Below are 8169 nucleotides of genomic sequence, written 5' to 3'. Positions count from 1 at the left end.
ACTACCGTCTGCAAATAGTGTACAAAAAACCTGAACATTAAACTTGACAGGTGTTGGAAAAACATACTTATAAATTATGTTTGATAACGTTAATTTGTATATATACATACTATCAATAATATGCATAATATTTTATTTGGTGCATTTGAATATTTTGAATAAACTTCGAAAAACTGGCACATATGTACCGATAAGATATTTTTTTTTGTACCTATACTTTTCACAAAATTAAAAAAAAAGTGTATGGTGTACTTTCATTCGTTTGTTTACGCCTAAGTCAAACATTTCGATTCTATCGAATTTCAAAATAATCGTATACCTATACCTCATGCTGTATGTTCTTAGTTATATATTTTTTTATTTAACATAACCCTCGGCTTTTTGATATTATATGTACATACTGTTGAAAATGTAGAACCTATATAAAATATCCAGTCGACGATGATGCATGCTAAAAGTATTACCTACGTCGTTAATCATTATATCCTCATAACGTTATTTCAACAAAATATTAAATAGTACCAATGACTGTACGAGTGTTTGACGATATATAAGTAACGAAAATTATTTAGCTGCAATTAGTGAATGCGAGTGAGTATCTTATTGATAAATATTTTTATATTGACTTTTAACTTTTAAGATTAAAATAACTGCAGTATACTATACAGTAGTTATATAACTGCGTCGCGGTCGTTATTAAAATATTATTAATATTGTCGTCGTAAAAAAAAAACATCGATCTAGTCCGAACGTTTTTCATTATTTAGGGGTATATTAAAAGCACTTTGGATTGCAATAAAGAAAAAAGAAAATAATATTCTTCACTGTGGCTTGTATTGCCTATTTATTATAGGTACATTGAAAGCAAATTGAATCGCACCATGCAACATAATATTGTGTGTGCTTTACAATTTATGCACAGATATACTACGTTACCGTGTACATACAACAGATAAGTAAATGCATTTTATTTATTGACATACATTAGACGGTAGTTGCAATGCCCGCATGTAGGCTTGAGTGCACAATTATATACGCACGCGCGTGGGTCATAATATTATCGTTAAAACAATAATAATAATATACCATCTACATTCTACATAATAATATTATTATTATTATTATATGAGTAAAGTGTATTATTTGTGCTGTCCCTTTCGATATTCATATATTCGCAGACACATTCAAATGTGTATTCGATTAACGACTCGAATATGAAAACGGTAAATAAAAAGAAGTAGGAGTAAAAGTCACTGAACAATAATTATTGAAACAGTCGATACTATGTAAAATATATAATAGGTATATTATAATATTTTATAGTAATAGACAAGCCTGTGCAAGCTAATGATAATTTTTAATTCAGTTAAGTTAAGTTGACTGAAAACATTTTAATAAGTTTAAAGTTAACAGTTATCGTAATTTTTTTTTAACTCAGTTAATTTAATAGTTATATGGAAACTTACAATTAACTTATTAACTTAAGTTTTTTAATATATAAATAGTCAGTAATATGGTTTAAAATAATAAAAAGTACCTAAATGTTTATGTAATAATTATATGTATCATCAATAATAATTTATAAATATAGTATTTAATTGACGTTACTACTATAACGTAACTTGGATTTGATTAAAAGTAACTCGTTATTCATTAAGTTTATATCAATAAAAATCAGGTAAGTTAAAAATTAATTAAGTAAATATTAAATTTTAAAAAGGTAAGTTAAAAAGTTAAAATTAACTTAACTTAACTTAACTTCAACATTTTAACTCGTTTACGCCCAGGCTTGGCAATAGGTAATCGTTAATAAATCGTTTATAACTACATATGAGTGTGAAATTTTTTTGGTCGCACATGTGGATCAAAGTAGGTATGAACAAAGTGTGTAAAAAATAATTAAAATAATTATACTTCAGTTAATTAAAAAAAATGTTTTCACTGTCATGCATTACAGTATAGAGTTATCGCGTTTATCGCAGATACGATGACTTGTACAGAAAATAAATTAATATGTTCCCACTTCGGGGACTATAGTCACAAATAGTTTTATTGTAGTACCTACGTTATTTTATAGATATCTAATAGTTTTTGAAAACAAATAATAATGAATCTGCAGTGTGGCATTAAACTTTAATACCACCTGGTGCAACAAGAAATATAATATGTCACCTTTTGTTTTATGTCAATACGATGATATTATATATTGGTAGTATAAAAAAGTTTATGCAACTTTTCGTCAGTAAATGTAGTAAAACAGGATCAATAATGCTCTTGCTCTTTACTACGGCATTTAACATTTATAAATGTTGCGCGTTTTATATAAAAAAAAATGCTGATATGAAAATTTCACAACCCTGTACATTGCCCGTTTACCATTTGAAGCCCCTAACACGGATTTTAACCGATTTATTAAAATAATTCTACAGTATTTTTTCACATAGGCCTTAATTGTTTTCTTAATACGAGTAGTTTATTGTCCATCTCACGTATATAGTACAATTAATGATTTGGACATTTTATTATGTTGTGGAAAATACTTATACATAGACAATATACATCAGTAGGTGTGGACTCCAATAGTTTATGAACCAAAGAAAATGGTCAGTTATACAAAGTGATACTCTTTCCTAAGAGTAATAAAATTGATAATACCTATATTATATTATATAGAAAATAAACCAACTACGTACTATTTTACAATAGGAAATGGTTTAAAACCCCATTGGAAATTATAGCAACTATTTCATGAAGTCATGTTAAATACACGATCGTTCATATTTTTTGAAAGTATCAATACAAAATCTGTTGGAAAAATGTTTCAAAACACTTGTTTGTTTGTTTGTTATTTTTATGTAACGAACATAAGTCAGAACATAGAGTTAACTATAGCTTGCAGACACAATCTGCTAAAATCACTACGTTTAGGTATATTATGGTAATATAATACGACATTGTTGTATATACCTATATATACGCGTTAAAATTTTTTTACTAGAATGAGCGCTTTGATTTCAATATAGTATCTTATTGTTTAGCAAATTGGATCAAGATGGTACTTTAGAGAGGTCATTTTTCGATTTTCTCAATAATTATTTAATGCCATGGCAAAAACCACCAACAAATTTATAATATTAATTCAACTTACAGGCTATAATAAAATATAATAACAGTATGAAATATCCAGACTAACAAACCGTCTCCGCTCAAAATCGTTTTTCGTATACAATGATATGAAATCGCATTGAATTCAAATTTAATACAATCCATTATACAGTGACCCACTTGTAACCTACTATACAGCAAAGTGACATTCATTTACTCGCTTTTTATTGTTGTAACTTTTTTAAGTTAATTATCATTGCCGTGCGGTTAAGTTAATTTTATTTTCGTATCGGGAGTCGGGACCAACTAGACAATACTGATTCGTTGACTTTTTTTCGATTTTGGACATTTATTAACTATTTATATATCATAATAATCAATTTTTTTACAGAGTGTTAAACGTCTTGGTAAATGTTTGTATATACCAAAATAATAGGGCAGTTTATGACTTTTAAATTTTTTTGAGGTAATTTTGACTTTTAGTTGAAGGTAATTTAATTGAATTAACTTAACTTGCTACAATTATTTTCATTAACTTGCCCAACTTTGGACTATATACATATAGCACACAAAATATATCATCAAAGATGTATAACAAGATGTATTTCTAAACAATTGTATACTGTTGAAGGGATTGATGGCGGGCAGTTGTTTTAGCTAAAACATACCAAACTTTATTTCATCATACTAATGACCTAGTTATGCGATAATACTTTTTAAAACTGATTTCAATTTTTTATTATGTCTACTTGAGATCGGTCAGTTCACTTTTCCCAATTTCACCCTCAACAACTCTAGATTTATAAATCAACAAATAATAGTTTTTTTAGAATTTTCATACATTGATTATTTGCAGGGATTTAAATCAGAAATCTTAAAATATGGATTGACGGATCTCAAGTAGACATTATAATGAATTCAGCTCAGTTTTCTGAAAAATTATGGCATTAATAGGTCGATCGGTAGGATGGAACAAAATACATACAAATGAGCATAAAATGTTTACCGTTCACGTGCGTGGCTGTAACTTGTACAAGTTGTACATGCACGTGCGAGAACGTTACGCTATTCCTACCAGTCACACACACTAATGATCATTTACTACTCACACATTTACAATACTCGTGTGTATGCAATTTAAAAGTTGCCTAATTCGAACTCATTGAAAACTGTCCACCACCGTCCACCGATCCCCTTAAGAGGATGTCAGCGCACTATTTGTTTTCTCTCTTTGGCCCACGCGCAACATAGACAAAACACATTTGCGCAGAATCGTTTTTTCTGTTTTTAAATAATCTTTGAGTAAAATCACCCATTACAAAAAAGATAGAGAATAATATTTTTGAGGGAATGACATATCGATTTTTCTAAATATTGTTTCAAAACAATTTAAACATCATTTAAATTTACAACATTTTTTTGTTTATTTTGAAAGTCGAATACAAAGTCAAATAACCATAAAATATAAAATCGATATGTCTTTCCCTCTAAAATATTATTCTCTATCTCTTTTGTAATGGGTGATTTTACTCTAAGATTACTTAAAAACATAGAAAAAACGATTCTGCGCAAATGCGTTTTGTCTATGTTGCGCGTGGGTCAGAGAGAGAGAACAAATAGTGCGCTGACATCCTCTTAAAAACAAAATTAAAAAAAACAAAAATAATCTTTTTAATTTCGATGTTTTCTGAAAATTTTGACTTGCCCCCCCCCCCAAAAAAAAAAAAAACTATGTAACTGGAGCCGCACCTGTAGAATCCCACATATAGGTGATATTTCATCGACCAGTTACCCGAGCCTATACTGACATAGATCTTGTAACGCCACAAGTATTTACACAAGGACTATAGAAAAAACACAGACACGATTTAGGATATTAAAAATCGATTATAGTATATCATTAATATCAATTCTTAGTTAGTTAATTAAAACAATTACGGATTTTTAATAGTAAAATACATAATGTATTACATAAAAGGACATTATTGTTTATTATAATATTAAATTTAATTATTGTAAAAGGACATTAAATAATATTTATCTTTTTAATAATAATTGTAAATTATTTATTTTTGCAAATATTAATTTTATCATCATACACTAATTTTTATTTAAATATCTAAAGTAAATTTAAAAAATAAACACATAAAAAATATTTGTTGTAATACATTTTTAAATAAAAATAAAAATTAAAAAATTTTTTTTTTTGTTATTGGGTAATCCGCGGCAACATTGGCCATTTTATTGGGTGTGGGGGAGGTCACTGTAGGTTTTTAAATTGGGTAGGTTGGTACACGTGTGTGTTGTGTTTTGGCAGAATTTCTAATGGGGCACCCGTAGGTTTCTGCCGTGCCCCGGGCGGGGGGATGGCGGCACTTGTTCTCCGGACACCGTGACTTGCCCGTAGAAAAATGCCGCCCGCGGCCGAGGTATTGAACTCGGGTCGGCTGCGTTGCAGCCGACGCCTTAGTCCACTCGGCCACTCCGTCCCCCCTTAAAATTTTTGTTGGATAAGTAAAGATGTAAAGTAATTTGGTATTATTTTTGATACATATACTTACTATAATTATTTGTTTTACTTAATTAATTCATTATAAATAAAATAACGTTTAAAAATAGTTATTATTATTATACATTATGTCTTGTATGAGAATTTTGGTAACTCAGTCCTCCAAATGTTGATTGTTTATTTTCCAATTATTTAAATATTATTTGCTGTTTCTTGTGAATTATTCTTACTTAAATATTTATTTAATTTATTATGATAAAAATAACTTTATCGGCAATAAAAGTCACGAGGCGCATCGTCTAAAAAATACTGAGTTCTCAGATGGCCTATATAATAATATATAATTATTTATTAATCTTACTAGGTAATTACCTAATAATATATTAATAATCTAATACCCAATAGATACGATGTCGTACATTTACTTAACATAATTTTTATAATATGATACACACAGTACACATATACACACACACGCGCGCGTCGCATGTCGAATTATTGTGTTTAGGAAAATCGGTTTTATAAAAGATTCACGTCATATTATTTATCGTGTATGTATATAGGTTAAATATAAAGGTACCCGCGCAGCATAATAAATATTTATCGGCAGATGTTTTCGAACGTGTTTCGTTATATATACATATATTATTATACACATTGAAAAATTAAATAAAATAATAAACCTAGAAACAACGCCAATAAAACCTGCAGCAAGCATATGCAAAGCGCTCATATATAGCATTGAAATCATTGTCATCCCGCGTCGTGATGGTACTTATACGTGCGTTATATTATGTATATTATGTTTGTATGTGCACAACAAAAACCCGGCATAATTGCAATTATTATTGCCTGGGTTTCGTATATAGGTGTACATTACCTATAATAATATAACGTATGTAAAAAGCTATCTCTCTCACACACACACACACACACACACACACACACACACACACACACTGCGCATATACATTATACAGGTACCTATACACCTATATACGCAACGAGTCATCAAAAACACCTGTTAAATCTAAAAAAAAAAAAAACAAAGAACAAAAAAAAACCCGCTAATATCTATTCAGTATGTTTTCTCTCGTACCTAGGTATATTGCGATTGCATTGGTTTATTAATTGCCCGTATTTAAATATCTGTTTAACGCGCGGTGGCGGCGACGGCGGACGTCAAGGCCTCGTCGTCGTCATAATCATCGCCGTCAGGTGGTATCCAAAGCCTAGTAGTTATTAGGTACCACATAGGTGTGTATATACATAATAATATTATACTTACAGCCATAGAATATTATAATATCATGTATTATACGATCAATAATAATTGGCGCCATAATTTATATTCAAAAACAAAAACCACGTGAGGTGTACTTTATAGTTTGTATATTATAATAATGCGATGCACATAATAATGATACGCGTAATGTCCATCATTTATCACTCAAAATTATTAACACATCCAAAAACTTTAATTTTATCATTGACATGAAATCCTCTCCCTGGAAAACCAATGCGCCGATAGATCGTCAATAGTGTAAATACTTACTACGATAAAAACATAACAAAAAATCGCGTTGGATTCAATAGATCAATGGATAAGTTTCCATCGTCACGTGTTTTTCTATAATCTGTTATTTATCATTATTATGTATATTATCCTATTTACTTATTATTTTTGAGAAACAAATTGTGAGTTTTTCCGATAAAAAAAAGCATAATTTACACGTTAGGGTAAGGTATAGCTGAATAGGTAGGTAACAAAAACAACACACATTGCCGCTGTTATTATCACTTGTTGTGTGTCCGAATATTTTAAAATTATTTTTAATACCCATGACCCGACGGCGTTTTTAATAAATAATAGTTAGGTATTACTAATAATTTCTTTGACATTTTAATTATTTAAAAGTTAAAACAAACTATGCTATGTAGGTATTATGTGTATAGGTTCACACTAATTTTATCAGTAAATCGTGAACGTTACCCAATTTTAGCAGATTGGCAACGAAATGAGTTAACGTGATGGTTAGCGGTTTAGGTGCAGTTGTCGGTTTGTATGTGGCAGACATAGATAACAGATGTTTCACTCGTAGTTGTATGTATTGTTCAAGGAAACCTCGGTTTTCCACCCCTATAGGATAAAAAAAATAGGTCCTCTCGTACTGCACGTCTGCACGGATGTAAGTAGAACGGATGTAAGTATATGACGCTAATATTTATTACAGAGCCGTTGTCATCGCGTTTTCCGATCCGCCGCAGGTGAAAGAGTTTAATTTACCCAAACCGCCAGTATACTATAGTGTTTTGGCTGTTTCGACTACAGTAGTTTTGATTATAATCAAATAGTAGTATTATATATTATTATTTATTATGCAGTACCTATAAATATATTATATAGGCAAACAACTAAATTCCACTTTGCAAAATATAATATTCGCGCTTTAGTAAAAACGAGTAGGTGACTATTATAATATACAGTGCATGTCCCTTCTATATTAATTTAACCTAAAATGCATAATATTATGATATACACATAATAATATAAA

This window comes from Metopolophium dirhodum, chromosome 1 (genome assembly GCF_019925205.1).
Source record: "Metopolophium dirhodum isolate CAU chromosome 1, ASM1992520v1, whole genome shotgun sequence".
NCBI lineage: Eukaryota > Metazoa > Arthropoda > Insecta > Hemiptera > Aphididae > Metopolophium > Metopolophium dirhodum.
The sequence above is the reverse complement of the archived record's forward strand: the minus strand, read 5'-3'. Positions refer to the sequence as shown.